Source organism: Mustela nigripes, chromosome 14, assembly GCF_022355385.1.
Source record: "Mustela nigripes isolate SB6536 chromosome 14, MUSNIG.SB6536, whole genome shotgun sequence".
Taxonomy (NCBI): domain Eukaryota; kingdom Metazoa; phylum Chordata; class Mammalia; order Carnivora; family Mustelidae; genus Mustela; species Mustela nigripes.
Genome location: NC_081570.1, coordinates 82,703,006 through 82,727,533, shown reverse-complemented (window position 1 = coordinate 82,727,533; position 24,528 = coordinate 82,703,006). Strand labels below are relative to the sequence as shown.

Here is a 24,528-nt window from a genome sequence, read left to right as displayed (position 1 = left end):
CTTCTATTTACATATCTCTGCTTCAACCTGCACTTCACCCTTGAATCCTCTACCAGCAGTAGGGAAGAGGTTAGACATGCTTAGGTCTTCTGTGATGTTCTCACCTCCGTCTTGTACACCCGCTCTCCTCTTCTTAGTATCAACTCTGACTCCTCCAGTGTGCTGGGATCAGAGGAACATACCAGGCTAAAAGACATGGGTTTGGTATTGATGCCAACCTGGCAGGGCAGGAATACCTTTGAGGGATCTTCAAAGAATGATTCCCTTTGCAGTCTGTAGCCCTGGTGATAACCTCTTCCTGTGTGTCAACATTTTCAGCCCACAGTCACTCTCTACTGAGATCACTTCTCCTTGGCAAGACTTTCAAGATAATTCTATCACAGCAGCCTTCCTCAGTGTCCCCACAGTGAGCACAGAGCACAGAGTCCCTGACCACTGAGGTAGCAGAGCTTACTAATGTTTACTTACTACTAATGCAGATCCCCCACTAGCGGGGAACCCAAAGAGTCAAATGCTAATATATAGATCTTTCTAGGCAATAGTCAGTAATCAGTCTTCTTATTTTCACCATCCTACAGCTGTCTATCCCAAAACCTAGGGGCATGTCCAGGTCCTATTTGCCAAAATCACTTTTAATAATCAGTAGCTATCTCATGAAAGCAGATTTTTGTGAGTAGCAAATGTATAGCCCCATAGTCAAAAATGTCAGTTGCTTCTTTGGACAAGCACCCCATTCTTGAGTTATTTTCTAGAGGCCCTGTCACTTGGCTTGACATCACACAGATTCTATAAGAGAGGGGAAAGAAAAGTATAGCACTTTTTCTAGGTGTATAATAAAATATCTTTTCTACAGTTTCTTCTCTCAGTCTCATTAGAGGTAGGCTAGGTTTAGGTGATGGGGGAAGATCCCAGACCTACAGAAGAAGTTTCAGTCATATCTTACCACGTCCTGCCCAATCCTCTTTCGAAAGAAGGAAATTTGCCAATATTTCATTCATCTTTGGGGCCTCGTCTAAGACTAAGAAACGTCTCATAACATCCTAATACAGTAGTGCTATTAAGTTTGTTTTCAATCTCTGCTTTTGCTTTTAATCTGTTGTTTATAAACATAAAAAAAATCTTTCCAGGCTAAAAATATCAGGTAGTATGGTAATAACTTTCAACTAAGGATATAGTGATGCGTCAGTTGGTTAAACCCAAATTATAAGAAGTTTTAAGTACTAGAAGTCCAAGATTTTTTAAATCCATGAATAGAACCAAGTCTTTGGGTTTGGCACTGTTTCATTGTTCTATTGCGTATCTGGAAGTTGTATTTTTAGGTTTTTCATAATGTTTTGATTTTTCTTTAAAAGATTCATCTGTGAAACCACATTGGGAATAAATATTTTTATTTTCATGACTTGTATCTCAAAAGAATGACAAGTAATATACAGTTTTCTAACAATTCCATTTACTTGATCCATTTGTAATTTGGGAAGATCCTACTGTAGCATCAGAAATGAAGGGGAAGCATCTAAGTAACCAGGACAGGCATGGATCAGAACAGGACCAACAGAATTCCAAGATTTCCAATTTGGAAATCCCAGGAAATTAATCTACATTTTGAATAATACCCATGAATCCACCAAGCTTAAAGAGAAATATATAATGGTAGCAGATTTCTTATTCTTCAGAAGGACCACTGAAGTAAAAGATTGACAAGTTCCTGAAAAAAAAGTTAAAGGGAATCACCTTGGTGTTTTATTCAACAACTAATATGATATTTCTGCTCACAGTTCTTTGTTATGAGAGTCGAATGTGCCATGTACAACAAGTCAGCCGTGTGACTAGAATCCGTGAAAGCTGGTCTCTGCTGCCACATAATAACCTACAACCGATCATAAAGCCAGACGAACTCTTGGCTCTCTAAATCCCTGGAAAATGAATTTCCTTAATTAGCAGACACCAACTTGAGTGACTCCCCCAGAGACTCCCAATTAACTAAGCTTCTAGAATAATGTCATTAATACTTCCCTATTATTAGTTTATATATATGTATATATACATACACTTTATATATACACACACATATATAATTTTTTTCAACAAAAATTCTCAACACTTTGTCACCCAAAACCAAACCTATGTGAATATTTCCTGGGAGTAAAATGTGAAAGAATGAAAATAATGCAGTTTATTAAGTGAGTAGAAGCAACATACAACCCAACCGCTCACCGGCTCACGAGCTCACCAGATTCTATTTCCTGCTGTTTTCAGTTACTTCTATTTATACTTCTAACCGGATGAACTCACCATGCCCCCTACTGCTTAGGAGCAATACTGCCACAGTGTAGCACAACACAACACATCCTGGTATTCTCCAGAGATTTATTTCTGGCCATATGCTATCTTTCAGAATGCTTGTTGAACAATGTTGTTTGAGTCCCCTTGGTCACCAATGCCAGGATAAATCTGCGGAGTCATGCTGGCAGGAGAAATGGCCTCCAATCAGTGACAACAAACAAGTTCCTTATTACTGACCCTGCCATCTGTCTCAGTTTCCACATGCCACACTCACATAGGAACAGGTTTCCGCCGGGCCACATTCAGTGTGCAGCCAACATCTACCAGTAGGGTCAGCATGCATATCCAGACTGCAACTGTGCTTAGTCCCCAACCTAGCTAACATCCTTCATCCAGACTGGAGAGTGGTTGATGGATGCTGAAAAAAAAAATGTTTGAGAGACCCACTGCCAATAAGAAATGTGTTCCACCAACAGTTTGGAGCAGGGATGTATACACAGTGGAATCATTAGTCTCTCTTTTTGGCAAAGGCAAGATGTAGGTGTTACCCACTTTGGTGAAGGTGTGTAGCGGTCAAGATTACTCCGCTTGTACGCGGTAAATATGAAAGAAGGGTTACCCAGTACATTAAATACTAGCTCTTTAAAAAATATACAGAATAGCCAAACATATGCCCAAGATGAAGTCATTTCCTAAAGGCTCATTTTGAAGAGGGAGATGATCCTATGTGTTCCGGCATTGTAGTCTCAACACAAATCAGTGTACCTGTGCTTGCGGCATATCTTGAGTTCTCAAAGTATCACATTTGGCGACAAGAATGAAAAAGTGCTCTCAAACCAGCCATCCTAAAGTAAGGGTGCCAAGAACACATTATGGAAAAACTGATAGAGATATAGAGCCGATGAAATGTCTGCAAAGAAGCACAATGAGAGAAATCGTCTTTTCCTGTTAATACCATACGAGAAAGCTTACAGAAAAGTTGTTCTGTTAAGTGTTTGTGTTATTAAAACCTGCTCCCCCGTCTGGAATTTTATGCTACACAATGTACTAAATAGTCGAGCTTCAAGAGAAATGATAAATCTGGAAGAATTACATTACTACCCAAAGTATCGGTCATTGTACAGTGATTTAAAATTTAACAACCACATTAAACACCAAGCTGAATCAATAGTAATATTTTCAGTCTCTCCAAAGCAGATGACTGAACATGCTGCAAGAGTTCTGGGGCTGTGTGGCATGGTGTTCACTGGGACATGCATCAGTGAGGCTGGCATCCCAGTATAATCAGCTCTGGGGAGCCACTAGACTCAGCATTTTCAGAAGAATCTGGCCCACAGCTAGTCTCCAGCTACACAAGACTCACAAGCAAGACACAGTACTGTGGTACCCACACCGAACAGTGAATCTGATTCGAATTGAACTATTTAGTTGGCGTTTGCCATATCATTCCTTAGTCTTCATCAGAAAAAATGACAGGTTGTTACCTGTAGCAAATACCACGGTTATGGAAAGAGGGGATTTGTTGGCTGAGACTTTTTCTCCGATTTATGTCACTTTGAGAAATGATCCTGTTGGTTGTCCATTTTAGCTATCCTTTCTAATCCAATATCATCTAACATGCTGTTCTTAACCAGTTTTGTGGCATAAAAGAAAAAGAAAGGAAGGAAGGAAGGAAAAGAAAGAAAGGAAAGAAGGAAGGAAGAATGGATGAATCCAGTTGCTTTTGGTACATATTTACCTTCTTCTTATCATAAATTTGCATTCCTACATTTTTTCCAAGAAAGTCTTTGATTGTGGCACCTTATTTTCACTGACATTCCTTTGGGAAGGTGCAGACTATTCTTCCCCGATTTATCCACATACATGGTGTTCTCCTGTGTTCTAGCCCTATTTGTGACTTTTCAGCCCTGAAGCACGGAGTATGAATTCCAGTTTTGATGGCAGGACGTTTCTAGGAAAAAGATCTAAGGGGGTAGGAATTAAGATTTCTGTTAGAGAATTATTAGGGTAAATCAGTCTGGCTTGGGAGAAGAAATTACCTTGTGTATCGAAGAAGGAAAGCATGTCAGTGTTTGTACACTAATGGATCTGTAAGGCAGTACACACAGTGAATGAGAGCTCAACTGAATCCTGGTGCTAACCTGCTGTTCATTTTCCTGCCTGTAAAGCTGGGAAAATAATAATACTTGCCTCAACAGGTTATTGTAAAGATTATATGAAATAATGAAACATGCTTAGCACGGAGCCTGAAACAGAGAGTGCTTAGGATTTTGTTATTTCTCTCATAATTCCTAGCACTTTTAAAACAGGGGTTTATGAATAGAGATTCTGATTAGGGTCATGTTGGATTTCCAGCCTTGGAAATTATTCAGGTCATTCTTATTGTGTGGATGCATACAGAAACTGAGTAAATGGATTGACCTTCGGTGCCACGGCTGGATAATGGGAAGCCTTAGTTCCAGTCTCGACTTTTTAATGATTTAACATGTTACCTTTGCAAATGATATTAACTCTCTGGACCTTGTTTTCCAAATCTCAGAAATGAGGGAACTAGGCTCTATCAAAGTCCCTTCTAAGTGAAGAATGGTGATCCTGAATATCCTCTCCCTTCCCGTATAGAAAGTAGCCACACTCCATTGCGTGGTAATTTGAAAATAACAGAAAGCCTCTCTTAGTTCAATTTCCTGCTATAAGCATCATTTTAAATTAAAATCTATCACTAAAATCCTCTCTGGTCACCTTTAAAAGACATCCATCAATGAGTCAAGTTTTTCATTGGGTACCTCTAAGTGAGGGGTAAAGATGGTACAAAACAAGAAATCCTCTCTTGTGATGAGACCTTGAAATTCACTTGGAAGAAAAGAAGTTACCACTATTTTTTTTTAAATCAACATTTAGTAAGAGTCAGAGGAGGAACACAGACAATAACTATTTCATTCATGCCCATATATGCCTTTTTTTGTACATATATGCCTTTTAAAACAGCTTACAGATTTAAGGCATTTAGGACAATACAGTTTTCTAAATTTAAAAGAAATGGGGAATCACTTAAGAAGTAAGAAAAACTTGTATCAGAAACCAAAGATAAACTATGCTGTGAAAACAAGACATCAAATTTAGCTCTAAACTTATTGGTAGTGAAGAAACTAAAGAACCCCATGGGCTTTACAACCTTTGTGGTCTGAGAAAAGACTGCTGTCTAGGTTTGTCTTAAGAGACAACATTTGGAGGTGCCTGGTTGGCTCAGTAGGCTCAGGTCATGATCCCAGGGTCCTGGGATGGAGCCCAGCATTGGGCTCCCCACTCAATTGGAAGCCTATTTCTCCCTGTCCCTCTGCCTGCTATTTCCCCTGCTTGTGTTCTCTGCTCTCTCTCTCTCTCTCTTTCTCTATCAAATAAATAAATAAAATCTTTAAAAAATAATAACATTTTTTCTTGGCACCAAATACTAGGAAAATGTTATTGCATGGATCTATATTCAAGAAGACTTTATTAATAGATTGTGCAATGTCTATAGTTATTGCTTTGCAAAAGATACGAAAAAAGATCCTTCAGATAACTATACCATGTCAGTTCTTAGTGGAACCCGAGGATCAGCTAAATCAACTCAATAGAAGTATGTCTGAGCAAAGCCAAGTAAATAATTTCCAGGAATTTTTCTTCTGGGTAACCAAATTTAATGCTTAGAGAAACCAAATCAATGATGGAATGGTTACCCTTTAGTCTGACTTTTTAAAAATATCAGTCATCTCAGACACTTTTTATTTTTTTTTTAAGATTTTATTTATTTATTTGACAGATCACAAGCAGGCAGAGAGACAGGCAGAGAGAGAGAGGAGGAAGCAGGCTCCCCACTGAGCAGAGAGCCCGATGCGGGGCTCTATCCCAGGACCCTGGGACCATGATCTTAGCCGAAGGCAGAGGCTTAACCCACTGAGCCACCCAGGTGCCCCTCGGAGACACTATTTAAATTAAAAAAAAAAAAAAAGGTAAGATCCTGCCTAGAAGGAATAACCCAGTAGATACTGTTCACCTTTGAGTAAATTGTTTTACAAGATCCTTTACCATTTTATTCCCAACACTGGGATACTGTTAGCAGCATCCTACTTCCTCAAGAGTAGGTAAGTGACAAAAGCAATACTGACATACTTCACCATTAGTTCTAGGGCTACTTGGAAAAAACAAGGTCCTACATGCCCTAACAGAGGTGGGTAGAGCCTTCTGAAAGTATGCAGTAAAATTTCTCTGCTAAATAGCCAATCACTAACTTCAGAAACTCATGTCAAACTGGGAAATCCAAATAGCGAACATCTACTTAAGCTGTATAATTTAGCCCAATGGTAAACTTCTCTAAAAAGTTGACACACTTTACGGTCTTCCTCCAAAATTAGGTAGAATAATACAAATATTCATTTAACCCCTGTAACAACATCAGGAGACAATGACTTATTCTTGCCATTTTGCATATGAGGAAAGTAGTGCATGAGGAGTTTAAGAAATTTGCCCTGTCCAGCCTAGGATAGCCAAACTCTCCAATCTGTCGGTAGCAGACGAGAGAATTGCACTCAGGCAGTCTGGCTTTGGAATTCAGCCTCACAAATACTTTGTGATGATATGAAACTCAGTCTTATTTTAAACTGGATGCTTACCAAAGGAAAAAAAAACATGTACACTCAGACTTAATGAAAACGGTCATTTTCATTTTAGAGATAGAATAATAGCTCCAACAATTGAATGTGATATTCTTCCCATTTCTTGAAAATTTAGGATCAGCTCAGAGCCAGTTCCATAAAGTCCCAGCTTGGTCAGAAGTCATTACCTAGAAGATAAATTATTATCAGTGAAGTGTTATTTCCCATCTTCTCCATTAATGTAATTAGAATATAATTTTAAATAAAAATAGTATCTAATGTGCATAATAATTCAATATATATCATAGAAGATTTCATACAAAACAGTGGGGAAAGGATTCTTTTTCCTGTTTTGTTGAGAAATAATTGATATACATCAGTATACAAGCTTAAGGTATACAACATAATGGTTTGGTTTATACATGCCTTGTGAAATGGTTTTTGCAAAATGTTCAACTAACATCCATCATCTCGTATAGATACAATATTTTTTTAAGATTTTATTTATTTATTTGATGGAGAGAGAGACAGAGAGAGAGAGAGAGGGAACACAAGCAGGGGAAGTGGGAGAGAGAGAAAGAGGCTCCCCGTGGAGTAGGGAGCCCAAGGAGGGGCTCTTTCCCAGGACCCTGGGATCATGACCTGAGCCAAAGGCTGTCGCTTAACAGTTGAGCCACCCAGGCGCCCCAGATACACCATTTTTTAAAAAGAAAGAAGAAAAGAAAAAAACATTTTCTCCTTGTAACAAGAACTTTTACGATTTAAGCTCTAACAACTTCCCTGTATATCGAACAGCAGTGTTAGCTATAGTCATCATGTCGTACATCATATCCCTAGAACTTATCTATCTTCTAACTAGAAGTTTGTACCTCTCAACCACCATCCTCTAATTCCTCCTCCCCTAACCCTCTGCCTCTGGTAACCACATGTCTGACCTGATCTCTTTTTCTAGGAGTTTGGTTTTGTGATTTTTTTTTTTTTGCCTTTTTATTAGATCCCACATATAAGTAAGATCAGACAGTGTTTGTGTTTCTCTGTCTGACTTATTTCACTTAGCATAATGCTTTCAGGGTCCATTCATGTTGTTGTAAATGGTAGGATTTCCTCATTTTTTTTATAGCTGAATAATACTCCACCGAATCTATGTATACCAAACTTCTTTACCCATTCATCTATTTATAAGACACTTAGATTGGTTCCCTGTCTTGGCTTTCATCAATAATGCTGTTATGAGGACAAGGTGCAGTTATCTCTGCAAGGTAGTGTTTTCGCTTTTTTTGGACACATTTCCATAAGTGGAATTGCTGCATCGTGTGATGGTTCTTTTGTTTTTGTTTTGTTTTGTTTTGTTTTTGTTTTTGTTTTTGAGGAAACTTCATACTGTTTTCCATAGTAAACATAGTAAATTGTACCAGTTTACAATCCCACCAGCAGTGCATTAAGGATTCCCTCTTGTCCAAATCCAGTCCAGCTATTGTTATCTCTTGCCTTTTTGGCGATGGCCATTCTAACAGGAGTGAGATATCTCATTTTAGTTTTGATTTGCATTTCTCTAGTGACTATAATTGTTGAACAACTTTTCATGTACCTTTTGCCCTTTTGTGTATCTTCTTGGGAAAAAATGTCTATTCAGGTCCTTTGCCCATTTTTTTTTTTAATTTGGGTGTTTATGGTTTTGTTATTGAGCTGTATGAGTTCTTCCTGCATTTTAGATATTAACCCCTTATCCAATAGATAGTTCATGGATATTTCTCCTACTCCGTAGGTTGTCTTCTCATTTTGTTGATGGTTTCTTTTACTGTACAGAAGGTTTCTTTTAGCTTGAGGTAGTCCTATTGGTTTATTTTTGTTGTTGTTGTTGCTTGTGTTTTAGGTGTCATATCCAAAAAATCTATTACTAAAGTCCATGCCAAGGAGATTTATTCCTATGTTTTCTTCTAGAATTTTTGTGTTCCTAGTCTTAAATTTAAGTCTGTCTTTGATTTTTAAGGTAATTTTTGTGAGCAGAGTAAGATAAAGGTCTTTTACATAAAGGTATCCAATTTTCCCACCACCATTTGTTGAAGAGAATGTCTTTTTTTCCATTGAATGTTCTTGGCTCCATTTTCAAATATTAGGTGACCGTAAAATATTGGGTTTATTTCTGAGCTGTTCATTCTGTTCTACTGGTTCATGTGCCTATTTTTATGTGGATACCACATTGTTTTGCTACTCTAGCTTTAGAGAATAGTTTGAAATCAGGAATTGTGATGCCCTCAGCTTTATTCATTCTCAGGATTGCTTTGGCTATCCTGAAGAAAGATCACCTTTCCTACTTCTGTAAATATTGCAGTTGGAATGTTGATAGAGATTGCATTGAATCCATGGATGGCTTTTAGAAGTATTGACCTTTAAACAATATTGATTCTTCCAACCTATGACCATGGGACATCTTTCCATTTATTTGAGTCTTCAGTTTTTTTCATCAGCATCTTGTAAATTTCAGAGCAGAGATCTTTTACCAGCTTGGTTTAATGTATTGTTAAGTGTTTTATTGTTTTTGATGTTATTGTAAATGGGACCGTTTTCTTTATTTCCTTTTTTAGGTAATTCATTATTAGTGGATAGAAATGCTACTGATTTTTGTATGCTAATTTTGCTTCCTACAACTTGACTGGGTTTTTTCATTTGATCTAACAGGGTTTTGTTTTGTTTTTGTTTTGGATTATTTACATTCTCCTGGATTCTAACAGGAGTCCTTAGGATTATCTATTTATAAAATCTTGTCATCTGCCAGTAGAGATAACTGTATTCTTCCTTTCCAATTCTGAAGCCTTTTATTTATTTTTCTTGCCTGACTGCTCTGGCTAAGACCTCCAGTACTATGTTGAAAAGGAGTGGTGAGAGTGGGCACCCTTGTCATGTTACTCATCTTAGAGGAAAAATGTTCAACCATTTTCCCTTGTATGTTATCTGTAGGCCTATCATATATAGCCTTTATTATGCTAAGGTACATTTCTTCTATACTTAATTTATTGAGTTTTCATCAGGAACAAATATTGAATTTTATCAAATGCTTTTTCTGCATCTAGTGAAGTGATGTGTGGGTTTTTTCCTTCATTCCACTGATGTCGTATATAACGGTAATTGATTTGGTTATATTGAACCATCTTTGCATTCCAAGGATAAATCCCACTTGATCATGGTAAATGATCCTTTTAATGTGCTTCTGAATTTGACCTGCTTGTATTTTATTGAGAAGTTTTACATAGATCTTCATCTGGGATATTGGCCTGTGGTGTTTGTTTATTATAATCCGTTTCTGGCTTTGGTATCAGCAGTGCTGGCTTTATGAAATAACTCTGGAAGCATTCCTTTCTCTTTAAACTTTTAGAAGAGTTTGAGAAGGATTGACATTAATTCTTTAAATGTTTGATAAAATTCATTAGTGAAGCCAACATGTCCTGGGCTTTACTTCTTTGAAAAAGTTTTGATTACTAATTCAGTCTCCTTATTAGCAATTTATCTACTCAGATTTTCTATTTTTTTCATGATTCAGTTTTCATGGTTTGTATTTTTCTAAGAATTTTTCCATTTTTTTCTAGATCATGCAGTTTGTTGTTCCTAGTAGCCTCTTATAATCCTTTGCATTTCTCTGGTATTCATTGTAATGTCTCCTTTTTTATCATTTTGTTGACTTGGGTCTTCTTTTTCCTTGGTTTGTATATCTAAATGTTTATGAATTTTAGCACATGATATAATGAGCACTGGGTATTATATACGACTGATGAACCACTGAACTCTACATCTGAAACTAATAATACATTGTGTTAAGTAATTGAATTCAAATTAAAAAATAAAAAGAAATAAAGATTTATCAATTTTATTTATCTTTTCAAAGAAACAATTTTTAGTTTAGTTAATCTTTTCAGTTGTTTTCCTGTTTTCTGTTTCATTTATTTTTCCTCTAATCTTTATTGTTAATTTCCTAACGCCAATTCTGGACTCAGTTTTTTTCTTTCTTTCCTAGATCCTTAAGGCATAGGGTTAGGCTGCCTTTTTGAAATATTTCTTTTTTCTTAATGAAGGTATTTACTGCTGTTAATAACTTCCCTCTTAGAACTGCTTTTGCTGCATTTCATAAATTCTGCTGTTTTGTGTTTCCATTTTCATATGTTTCAATATACTTTTTTACTTCCCTTGATTTACTTACTAATTTGATCTATTGTTTGTTGAGTAGAGTGCTGTTTAATTTTTATGTATTAGTGAATCCTTCTTGCTCTTGATTTCTCTTTTAAGGCCATTGTGATCGGAGAAGAGATTTCAATCTTTTAAATTTGCTAAAACTTGTTTTGTAACCTAACCTAAGGGTTATCCTAGAAAATGTTCCATGTACACTTGTTCAGTGTTCCACATACACTTGTTCCATGTTCCACTTGAAAAGAATGAGTATTCTATTCTGCTGGTTGGATAGAATATTCTGCATATGTCTGTTGGTCTATAGTTTTGCTCAGATGTGCCATTTCCTTAATGATTCTCTATCTGGACAATCTGTCCATTGTTGAGAAGGAGTAATAAATTCCTTAACTCTTACTGTGTTGTGGTTTATTCCTCCTTTTAGCTCTATTAGTTTTTGGTTTATATACTCAGGAGCTCCAATGTTGGGTGTTCTGGTTCAGACCTTGTATCATCATTATGTGTTTATTAATGAGCAGGACTAAGAATTAGTTTTCCTGCCAGGTGCAGTGAGAGAAATAGCTCTAAGGCTGGTAAAGCTCTTTGTTGTCTTAACACTGGCTTGCTCTGACAATCATGGGCTCTTCCTGCCCTTCTCTTGACTCTACACTGGACCACATAGCTTACAGCCAGCCCTTCTGGTGAGATAGGACCAGGAACCACAGTGGGTAGGCAGATCTTTGTCTGGCTTTCTTGCCTGGGAGGAAAGGAGTGGGACTGCTCACAACTTTCAATTTCCCAGACAGGCTCTTTGGTTTGGAGGGGCTAGGAGGTACCCTGAGCCTTGGCTATAAATTAATCCCCGTCTGTGTGTCCATGTCCTGAACTGGCTTTGCTCTTGTGACACTCAGCTCTGTTTGCCCAGCTCTCAGCTCAAGTATTGCTGGGCTATGCAGCTTCCAGGGCTTCCCACTCTTTCCTCTGGTCAGATGTGGCCAGGAAATGGTCTTCATAGCAGGTGGAGCTATGATTCAGCTCCTTGCCTGGCTGGGGGCAAACCAGGCTTGAGGGCTGGCATAACTCCTTGTTTGAGGATTTGAATCAAGCAGATCTGCACCCTGCCAACTTCCCTGGTCAGAGAGCATCACTGACTTAGTTCTGCAGATGAGCAAAACTGCTGACTGCAATTACTACTTGGGCACTGCAGGTATGAGTTTTGTTTGCCAAGATCCATACACTGGTTGTTGGATGCCTCTCCTTTCTCCGTCATGGTCAGATTTCCAGTGTTGAGCCCCACAGATTCCCTGCAACCCTGGGTGAGATCAGAGTAGAGACTCCCACAAAGCAAGCTGTAATGCTGGGAGAAATGCTGATTGTCCTTTCTGGATTCTCTTTTCCCACTGGAGGAGCTAGAGTCTCAAGGGGCACCTCTCCACATGTACTGTGCTGGCCTGGGGAAGGGACAATGTGGTCAATGTGTACCTGCTCCTCTAACCCTTCTAATACCATCTGTTTTGGTCTTTGTTGTACAGAGAGGTGTTCTAGCCTTACCCCCATGCCCTTGGATTCTTGCAGTGGTGTCTTATTCTTGAATAGTCAGTTGTTATTTGTTCTTCTTGTGAGTGGCAGCAATGTCAGGAGCAACATATATCATCATCTTGGTGATATTACCCCTGAGAGGACTTTTTAAATTAAAATGTAGTATATGATAATGCATAGCAATTACAGAGAAAAATTAACCTCATACCACACACCAAAACAAATTTCAAAAGGGTGAAATAGTTAAGTATAAAAACAAACTAAAGAAGAGGTAGAAGAAATTAAACTAAATGTTTATCAAACTTCAGTAGATAATCAATTTTTTTAAAAGCAACAGAAAGGAAAATGATACCAAGAAATAGATCTCTCTGCATGTTAGATATAAACCTTAAAGAAATCTATAAGGAATTAAAACTATAATATCACTATAGGTTATCACTAACAAAAAGTAATATAAAAATAAAATAAAGGCTGAGAATTATGAAATCTATTTATTTATGTAAATATAAATTATAAATTATATACTTAGCTGCCTAAATTTTAAAACCGGTGTACATAATATATAGCCCAAATTTGAAAAGGCCAGCAACACATTTAGGGAAAGTTTAATAAATGTGACAGAGTTAATGTTTTTATTTAATAAGAGATTAAATTAAAAAATTTTAAAAATATCTTGACATCTCTATAGTCAGTTCAAAAACAAGAAACACAACTAATAAAGAACAGAAAAAACTGCAAGCCCACTCGTTTTTTAAATACTTTATTTTAAAGGAAAAATAAGGTCTCGTTTTGAGATCACATAATAAACAAAAAAATACAATTATGTATATTAAGAATATCAAGTATTGGTTTGGAACTGGTGATCTCATACATATTGATGAGTGTGGAAATGGCTTTAACTCTTTGGAAAAGAAATCCTATAATCTAAAGCCTTTAAATTAATTCTAAGGAAATATTCCAAACTATATTTTTCAAGGCGCACACAAAAGTTCACTTCATCATTATTTAATAATCAAACAGTACTAACTGTAAAAACTTGGAAGCAGTATAGAGAAAAGTTGATTAAATTATGGTACATTATTGGATAGAATATTTCAATTTCTAGGCAGCTATCTGGCACACTCCACATGATAAAATGCAAAATGAGCAAACATATTTTAAGAGTCGTTTTACATCATGATGACTTGCACATGAAAAAGATGGAAGGGGGACCCATAAGAATGATAAGAATTTTGAGCATGCTGGGTTTATGTGTGACTTCTTTTACTTTTCTTCATGTGTCAAATTTTTCTATATTACTATTTTACCTTTATAATTGAAAAATATAGAGACAAAATTCCATATGGAATATATGAAATAAGAAATATGAAGCTGTGAAAATTTCCTCCATCTTATTCATTTCCTATCCTAGTAAACTCTCCTACAGCCAAATACATGAATGTGGAATAGATTAGAGGAATGATAGAGCATTTTATATATCTATAAGGGCATTTCTTTATCACTTAAGGGAAAAAATTCTTAACATTATAAATTTTTATTATTAATAACAGTTTTTGCATTGAAAGTAACCTCAGTCAAGAAGTTCCTGTTGATGGAAGCATTTAGCAGCAATTTGACTAACTGACCTAAAGAATGCTGAGCTGTAAAAAAGTCCAATGAGGATAATGAAGCGATTACGTTTTTGTGTCTTTAAATATCTTTTTTTTTTTTACAAAACACTTTTCCTCAGCTTCTTTCTACGTGTCCCTCCCAATTTTGTTGTGTTCACTTTTAATAGCACAGTAACCATGAAGGTCACAGAAATATTTTCAAACGTGTTTTATATTGTAGGCACCTTAGCAACCATATATATTCATTTAAAAGGCATTTAGGCAAAGGAAGCTAAGTGACCAAAAATTTGTCCTTATGTAAAAAAGTATGATAACTTTAGAAACTAAAATTATTCAGTCTTAAATGATCTTTCCTCATTGCTAGTCAATCCGAGCATAACATGAAAAGGTTGTTCATGGCTTTCCTTCGTGTTAGGCCTGGATCTCTTGGCTTGCTGCGGTCTCATTCGTCAGGACTGTGTACTTTTACCTTCTCAGTAGGGGCATCTTGATTTCACCTCGGTATTGAGTCATCTGTGATCAGGTCATGAAGACTGACATTTATACTCAGGTTTCTTCAGATCCTATGAACATTCACACACACACAAATAGTTGTCTCTTCAGCTTCCACTGCACTTGACCTTCTCAGTGTATTTCACTTGTCTTGCTCTGACATATAGCAGGGACCAGCAATCTATGCTCCTTGCCCTTCTTCTTGTGCACATCCCATAACACTAACCTTTCTCAGGTGGAGCTAAGAGAGATATTGATGTTCTTTTTTGTGACTGCTGTCTAACAGAGTTAGTTTATATTATTACATGCATAAAAAGTACCATTCTCTTTCAAATCCTCCATATGAGAACTATAGTAGGGGAAAATACTGCACATGTTGCCTCAGTCTCTACCTGAGGTTATGAAGTATGAGCCCACTAAGAACAATCAGTGAGTGGGCGCCTGGGTGGCTCAGTCATTGAGCAACTTCCTTCAGCTCAGGTCATGATCCCAGGGTGCTGGGATTGAGCCCTGCATCAGGCTTCCTGCTCAGCTCAGGGAGAAGCCTGCTTCTCCCTCACCCACTCCTCCTGCTTGTGTTTCCTCTCTCACTTTCTCTCTCTGTCAAATAAATAAATAAAATCTTTAAAAAAATCAAAAAGGATCAGTGAAAACCAATAATGATGAATACCATTATTGTGTTCAAGTTTGACCAAAAGCCTATGTGGGTTCCTTCAAGTGACTGTTTACATCTGACCTATAGCCGTTTTAAACTGGGACCTTTCAGTACTTTGAAATTCTTTGGATTTAAACAGGAGACCCTGAGTAGCTTCTATGTACAAAGCACTATTTTATGTACTTTATATGAAATAGAAATTACTAGAATATTTATACCCCAAACTTTTTCATGTTTAAAACTTCAACAGTTTTCAGTAAAAATATAATAACTGGCTAAGTAGATGATAGATAGATAGAAAAAGAAATCAGAGGGTAGACATTAAGACAAGAAGAATAAAATAGAGAGGGAATGGAGTTAGTGGTATATATCAATAGTTCTATATACTCTAATATAAGAAGGTTGAAAATAAGACTGAGCTGCCTAATAACTAATATAAAAAGTGGAGTAGTCCTATATGCAATTCACCAGTGGAAGAGAAGCACATCTTTTCCTGGTAAGAATCCCTCAAGAAATGTCTAATATCTACTTACAGAGAAGATGTATTCTAAAGCTGTAACTCTGATACAAATGTAATAGTGGGTTTCATAGCACACTACTTGGTACTTCATTGTTGATGGTGACAAGAATTTTACAAATGGCCATCCAGTTATGTAGATCTCTGAAGCTTAAATTTAGAGCACCTAGAAATAAAATGTAGAGAATCCAGAAAAATGAAGTCTTCAGACCCTTCTTACATACTTTATTTTCAAGTCTGAGTTTGATCATCGCTGAGTGGCAGCCAGCATGGCAGTACCCTATCTGACTTCTAGTGAAGTATCCCCGTGTTGCCAAGCATGGCAGATTCACGCCTTTTTATTTTTTCTTTTAATAGAATATCTACAGGAAAGGCTATACATTTAGAAATGTGAGGATATTTACCAGAAGAATGCTCAGGAGTAGAGCCAGTATTTTGTGCAAAGATAATTCTGGGTTCACTTAAAACTTGCTATCAAATGAGTAATGGAGATGCTGACGAAGACTTAAAGATGCAACTTACAGTCACTGGGTACTACAGAAGCTGAAATTGCAAACTATAATAAAAAGTGGAGTAAAAATGCTACAGTGGGGATGCAGTCACAGTAGTGTCTCAGGGCAGGGAAGGGGGGTTGTTTCCAAATGGAGAAATCCAGGAATACATACAAGAGCCAATGAGCCACAATTTGACAGGAGACCCGTATTTCAGAGGGTGAAGAAGTTCTAGAGGATTCGAGGGCAAGCAGACTGTACAGAAGACCATTAGTTCATCCAAAGAAGCTGACGCAAAGGGTGTGTGGAGCAGTGTGGAGGGGGACAAGCTGCAGAGGTGAACTAGGTTGAGATGTTGAAGGGATGTTAGCTATAAGCAAACAATATGGGACTTAGTAGACAGGACAGAAAGGGGTTATTTATTTAATGACTATTTAAGTCTTTCTTAAAAGGCATCATGATCTTGTGGATGGCATGTTGGAGGGTAATTTGAGTGAGAAAGGCTACAGTCAGAATATACGGATTAAGAAATTATGGGAAAAGGCCATGCAAGAAAAGGTCAAGGCTGAAGCTAGGGAAGAGGAACGAAGAGGAAAGGCGGATGCGGGTGGAAGAGAACAGAGGAGAAATGCCTGCGCTACACTTGATCACCAACTAGGGGGCAAAAAAAAAAGGGGGGGGGGTAGAGATCATGCTAAGGTTTTCAGTCTTTGTCTGTGTGATTAGGTCCGTGATTGTGACAAGGAAGACAAATAAGAGGTATATATGGGAGGCAGCTGGAAATCTGAATAGAGCTGAAGAACTGAAGCATTTTAAGAACATAGCAGGGTCTTGCAGAACCAGGATCTATAGACTTTTAAGAATGCTTGTGGAAGGACAAGTTCCCCCAAGGAGCACGGTTGGTAACTCTGTCCTGGGCAAAGTCTGGTGGGCTCCAAGGGGAGAGGACATTACCATTGTATTTGGCATCCCACCTAAATTTTCTCTTTCCTAACAGATATTACTCTACAGCAGACAGAATTAATATTGTTTTAGGAACTATTGACTTTAGTCTTCAGCAAGGGGAAAAACACACACACACACACACACACACACACACCTAAAAGCATCAAAGTTGGCATAGTACGTTCCCAGACTTGTATCTCTTGCTGAAGCAGAAGGGCTCTGAGGGAGGTCGCGAGAGCCTGATATACTGCAGTGTTCTGCCACACAGGCAGACAGCAATCCCTCCCCAGGTCCCGTAAGAGCACTTCACAATTTCTTCCCATCTTTCAGCTCATAAACATGTTTCTCTTCAGAACACACACCATATGCCATTGGAAAGGGGTTGTAAAGTTTTATAGATATATTTGAGAGTATTATAAGAGTATAATAAAGCAAAAATAATGCAAAGGAATGGGAATTATTGAACAATGGAATTAAAATATTAGGCACGGATAACTCTAAGCACATTCAGCTTCTGTTTGTTTGTGCAAATCATAAAACCCAGAACTCTTGTTTAGTTCAAAGATTTGAAGCCTTTGAGTTGGGCTTTAAAAAGGAAATCAGCAGTGGCTGTACTTTATTGAAAGCTTATAGGCCAGTCATCAGTAAATGAGAGCTTATTATCTCAAATACCATATATGAGGCTCTGTGTTTTTTGAGATGAGAAAAAAAATTTTTTTTACTCCTTTGGGATTTTTCTACAGGCGTCCCTTTTTCTGAAGGGATTAACTACATTTATTTGATTAGCATTTATGGAGTGTCTGTGCCAGTGAGAGTGGTTGAGGATGTAGAATACAAAAGATAATTTTTATTACCGAGGAACATGTATTCCAACATATACCAACCTTCATTTATTCATTCATTCCTTTATTCATTAAGCATCACTAAGTACATAGTACTGTGTGTGTGGTTCGTGCAAGATCAGCAATACTTACAAGGCTTAGTATTGCAGGTTCTAACGGCATGTGTGGGGTTGGCTTCTGTTTGATACACTTTTTCTATAATCCAAGAGGATATCTAAAGGAGTTCGGCCGTGAGTTGGTTTAAAAAAAGAAAGACAACAGAGAGGCGTGCAAGATAAGGAAATGACTCTAAAAATGGAAAATTGGAGGTTGGGGTCTCAAAAGGACTAGAAAAATGTGTAGCAGGTAAATTGAAATTGGAAGGATGCCAGTAGGAAAGTACAGTAGAGGCCAATTATTGGGATTTTGAACCTGATGTGAGTAATAAAGCTTAATGAGGATGGGGAAAATGGTGGGACAATGACCTTTTTAGCAGCCTTCAAGTTGAGCTTTTTAGAAGAATCATTTAGTATGTCATAAAATAATTTTTTTAAAAAAGAAAACTAGTAAGGGATGAGAGGTGTTTCTATAGCTTTGTAGAAAAAAAGAGTTACATGCAGAAATATTGTGTAGGAAGATGAAGCACGGCTCAGACATGGCAATGAGAGATTCATAGCTCTGCTCATAATCATCAGTAGTATCCTGTGTCTACCAAAAATCTAATCCTGCAGCCTGGTATTCAAGGCTCTCCACTGCTGAGACCCAGGCTCCTTTTCAGTATACCATCAACAATTCTACAATTTATCACAAACCCTGAGCTCCAGTCAAGCTTTACTCTATGGGTTCTATATTTTCTGTTTTCCTTTCTTCTTTTTACACCTTATCTTGTGGCTTAGAATGTCTTTTCTCTTCATGCCATGCTGTCCAGACTCTACACATGCATTAAGGCCTTTTTCCTATTTAAGAAGACCTGTCTTGTCTCTCCAATCGCATATATTATTTCCCTACCATGACACCATTTTCTACTTTGATGATCATGTTCTTTAAGTCTGTTGTCCCTTTTCTGTTAGACTGTAAACCCCTTGACAGCAACACTCAGGTATGACCTTTCTAGGAGTTCTTTCCACAGTCTTGCAGAGTGCCTTGTACATAAACAAAACCCAGAAATATTGGTCGAATGAGTCAGTGACTGTCCAGGCAGAGCAAGGCAGAAAAGTCCCAAAGAAAACATAGGATTTGAAGGTACTATTCCAAGGTACTATTTTTCAGGGATTTAAAAAGAACTGAAATGGGAAAATCATGTGCAGAAACCACATAAAAAAAATACAGTTTTTACTACCCATTCATTCATTTATTTACTCAACAAATGCATTTAGCACCTCTATATGAGAGGCATTCCTTTCAGGAATAGCCCAGAGGGGAATTCAGTTCCTGACATAATGGAATAAATGCTAGGAATGGGTTAACCCCATGTGTTACGGAAGGAAGTACACGTTAGCAGGGAGTGCTTCCCAGAGACGACAATCTCAAAGTTGAGACCTGGAGAAGTAGTAGGAATATGCCATATTAAGACCAGAGGGAAGGGGGTTGCCTTGGTGGCTCAGATGGTTAAGCATTTATGATTGCAAAGTCTTGGGATCAAGCCCTGAGTTGTCAGGCCTCCTGCTCGGCAGGGAGTCAGTTTCTCCCTCTCCTTCTGCCCTTATGCTCACTTGTGTGCTCACTCTCTCTCTCAAATAAATAAAATCTGGAAAAAAAAAAAAAAAAGAATAGAGGGAAGGTAGATAAGACCCAGAGAACAGCATGTGCATAGACTATGAAGCATGAAATGTTATGGAGCACTTAGGGACTGCAAGGAGTTTAGTTTGGTTGGAGATGAAGTGTGGGCAAGTGGAAGAAGCGGCCAGGGAGGCAAGCCAAAGCAAGTACTTGAGAGCTTTCAAAAAGACATTTAAATGGAAATGTCTTAAAATCTATAGATGATAAAAATTATTAGGATGGAATCAAGATTGTCCAAGTTCTACTGAAGGGTATTTATCTGATACTCATATTTAGAAGTTACAATCTAAAGACACGATATCCCAAGCTAAAGCAATTGGGAACTTTGTGCTGAAAGTGAAGAAATGACCATTGCCCCTCAATTTTTCCAGCTGTTTATCATTTAATACCATATCTGTTCAGATTACAGCCAAAGAACAGTTCTTTTGTCTCATCTATACAGTAAGTTTCACTCATTTTTATCCTGAATATTGAGAATCTATGACAAGTTGGACAAGAGCAAAACTAAAGTTAATCATTGAACTATTATGTCCTCAAAGGGATTGATAAGCCTTTAATAGTCCCCCCAAAAGAATGATATATATTATTTACTTACGAAACTGAATTAACTAAACCAAGCATATTAAAGGCATCCATTTATATAAAAATAAGTTATCGCTTATCATAGTTTATTCTGTCCTGTTCAGTAAACTGAGTCTCTTAAACCCCAGGCCTATGCAAATATTTAGCATAGTTCTAACAATTCTATCTACTCGAACGTTATAAAACTAGAATTTTTCTTTGACAACTGGGTAGGTAGTCTGAGTTTTTTTTTTTTAAATCTGCTTAATTTTCTATAACAAGTAAGGTGCTTTGTCTGAGTGATTAGAGAATCAGAATGCCTAAGATGTGATACATTTTTGGTTTGTTTGTTTGTTAAAACAAAATTTTGTCATGTAACTAAGATAGTTTTTTGAAAAAGGTATTCATCAACACAATAGGAGACATAGTCATATGTAGTCAGTTTCCATTCACCTTACACAGGCAAACAAACAAACAAAAAACTGGTTTATTTCTTTCTCACTAGGTAGTTCATTGTTATTGTTACAAATAATCCTTTGTAAAATATTCCAAAATTAAGGTTAAAACAAAATTATATTCAAGTTGTGGTTTTACATTACTAATTCATTTCCTCCAAATGTTATTCAGGTGAGGTTAGAGTTTCTCTTTCATGCACTGTAGAAAAGTTAAATACTCTCTCCCTTCCTATGTGAGGCCCCACAGGTTTTTAGAGAGCATGTATGGTCCCATAGTCAGAAGATTAAAGGAGTAAGTGGCTTTCCTAAATTCACAAGGCAAAGGCCACCTCACTAATCACTAAGAGATTATCAGAAAAACAATTATCTGTGCGGATGCACAAATATTTGAAGCAGGAGAGTGGGAACAGATCACCCAGGGTGTTCAAAGATGCAGGCAAATTTTAGTAGCATCTAACTTCTCTTGGTGAACTTATATTCATTGAAGTCAAATATTTTATCCCTGTATCTGGAGGGATAAACTCCAAATGGACCATGGCAGCCATATTTTTTCATCCTTGGTAGACAATGAAGCATGTTGAAGGAAATAATATAAAATGCAAACCACAAAATCTTAGGTGGACACTGACCTCTTGAATCTGTGCTTGGAATAAATCTAGTTCTTTGGTTTCCCAGCACTGTCCCCTTGGGAAATTGTGCCTTTCTGTGTTTTTAAAATTACTCAGAAAAGTTACCAAAATTGCCTTGTTAAAGCATTGTGACCCAGTTAACATAACTTTTTGCCTTTTCTCATAACAAAGTATTAAGAGAAATAAATAAACTAAAGATTAGGAGTATTATTTTATTAGGGACTAAAAGCTAGTCAATCTATTGATACATTAAAATTCCAGAAATCTATGTTATTTGGAGCAAAGCAGGGGAGCCATTTGCTTTGCAAAGTGATAAAGAAGAAGTTCATTATGAAGATTTCCTCTGGTTTCTATACATCAGGCTTTGTCATTCCAAACCATAAATCCACCAATTGATTTCATACAGAAATCAAGAATGCATGATGCTTCTTCCAAAGTTTTTAATGAAACAAAATCAGAGCAAAAGCAAAATCCAAGCAACTCCATCATGATTTATAATGCGGGCTGGAACTTCACAAGTGGCAGACCAAACTTGGCAGGGACCCAGATCTGTTCTTGCACATTGCCCCAAATCACCTAGGCTACCTCTCTATGCTGTGGGGCTCGAACCTGTACCATCCTGACAACTCGGGAAAGGTGTCTGTCCAAACACAGCTAAAGTGGCGAAAGAGAAAAGAGGATGCTTAGGGTATTGTAATAAAGCTTTCAAAAAATCTGTTAAAGATTAGATAGAAAAGACAAAAATTAAGGAAAGATGAATGAAGGAATAAAAACACAAAAGTAAATGTTGCTATGCATTCATGTATGTTTTCTTGGCCAATAAATGCTCTCATCCATCCATTCTTAAAGCATCTAAATTGTTGATTCTCTTACATTCAAAGGGCCAATAAAGAAAAATTTCATAAGTAAGCTAGTATATAAATGTGATGTCAAGGAGTATATGCATTTTTCTTCATATATTTACTTTGCTGATCAGATTTAGAAAATAAGAGAGTCCTCTGGGCTATTGAAGGTACTATATTTCAAACCCTATTCAATTGAATTTTTACTGGTTTTCCTAAACTCATTGGAAAGTACCAATTTCAGAGGATAATAAAGGACCAAGTCTCGATGAACTGGTCAAACCCCAGCCTCAATATTAGAAGCAGAATTTATTAGAAAAATAAATTTTAACTACAGGAAGTATGGTAAACGCTTTGTGTGTATATCTTTGTACTGACTGGTATGTAAAGCATCAGTTTCTAATATATAAAAATACCCAATTTTCAGAATTCAAGTGAGGACTTATAATGTTATTGTTAGCATTAAAATTTTCAGTCTCTAGTTCATCAACTGAAAACTGAAGTTATAGCTTTAAAACTTAAATAAATGTGTCAGGACCATGTTTCACTAAATCCTGGCCACATGGTAGTTAACTTCGACTTTCAAGATAACAGAGGCTGGGCTAATTAGATCCAAATATAGAAGAAAAATATCTGAGGGAAAAGGCCACCTTGTATTTAATTTGACTAATCAGAGCAGTTACAACCAAGGACTAAAAAGTCCATCAGAGGCACCTGGGTGACTCAGTCAGTTAAGCAGCTGCCCTCGGCTCAGGGTCCTGGGACCGAGCCTCGCATCAGATTCCTTGCTCAGTGAGGAGCCTGCTCCTTCCTCTCCCTCTGCTGCTCCCCATACTTGTACTCTCTCACACTGTCTCTTCGTCAAATAAATTCTAAAAAAATCTTTAAAATCAAAAGTCAATCAATGGCATAAAAGAGTCACAAAATGATGATCCACTAGTCACTGGATTTTATTGTCAGTTTTCAGAAATATAAAGAGAGCAAAGATAGCTAAGAGCTACTTTTTTAAAACTGAAGGACTGAATGAGTTAAATAAGGAAAGATGAAAGCAGTGGGATTTCTAGAGAATAGTATTTCAGCAAAATTTCCTTGCTTACTCTCGTCAAGCTGACTTTTGGTAATGCCATATGATCATTCTCTGTGCCCACAGAGGATAATATCAAATAAAGTTGATTCTAATGAAGGTTAAAAAGCTTGCTTTGGAAAGAAGGAAGAATTCCTTAATCAGTCAGAATACTCGAAAGATTGATGAGCCAAGTTGCAAAATCTCTGTCCGGGAGGTCTTTTGAAAAGCAAGTACATGACCCTATTCTGGAATTTTCAACTTTTATCTCTTAATAATTGGAAATCAGATGAATTCCATAGTTATTAAGTTTTATAGTCCAGTACTTATAAATATTTATTTACTTGACTATTTATATTCACCAACACCAGTTACTCCCACAGAAACAAAATAAAATAAAACATATTTCCTAAAGCGTAGACTTCTGAAGGAATCTGTCCTCTCCTTACTAGCTATAGGTGTTTCCCACATAAAATAATATGACCTGTTAAGCCCAATCTCCAATATGATTAGCCACCTATGATTTTAGAATTATGTCACTTTTAACCTTCCTTCTAGAAAGCATGTCTATAAGGTAAGTGGACTACATGAGGCTGATTGCTTTTTCTCCCGTGCGTCCTGCTTCTCTTGACACCACTCCCCATGCTTTTAACTCCATTTATCTCATCTCTGCTGCTGAAAGCATTGTCTTTCAAGATTCAAGATAGTATATGCTATGTCCTGCTTTGGACTGAAAACATATAAACTAACCTCCCTAGATCATAATCTACCCGAAGGCATAGGCCAGGGTGCTGTCTCCCCTGGGGTGCCTGGCTAGGTACCCATGCCATCATGGCCCTCGCTCAATTACTCTACCTGACGTAGGCTGAACTGGTAGCTGAAGGCTTGCGTCAAACTCAAACCAGCTAGATGTGTCTCTGCAACACCCAAGTCCACAGCTCTATTTACAAGCCCACACTTCGGCTAATTTCTTGTCCTGGGTTTGGAGTTGAGCTTCCTCTCTTAACACCAAACTCAAGGGTTCTCAGAGTAATAGGTAGTTTTCTTTTCCTTTCTCTTG

At 37.3% G+C, this 24,528-nt stretch overlaps 1 protein-coding gene and 1 pseudogene across 4 annotated transcripts in view; one reads left to right on the top strand and one right to left on the bottom strand.

Annotated features, from left to right (window-relative positions):
* Positions 1 to 24,528, top strand: part of DPYD (dihydropyrimidine dehydrogenase) — an 833,094-nt gene that overhangs the window by 755,719 nt on the left and 52,847 nt on the right. The window lies entirely within an intron of this gene.
* Positions 1 to 24,528, bottom strand: part of LOC132001550 (AKT-interacting protein-like) — a 48,618-nt pseudogene that overhangs the window by 17,377 nt on the left and 6,713 nt on the right.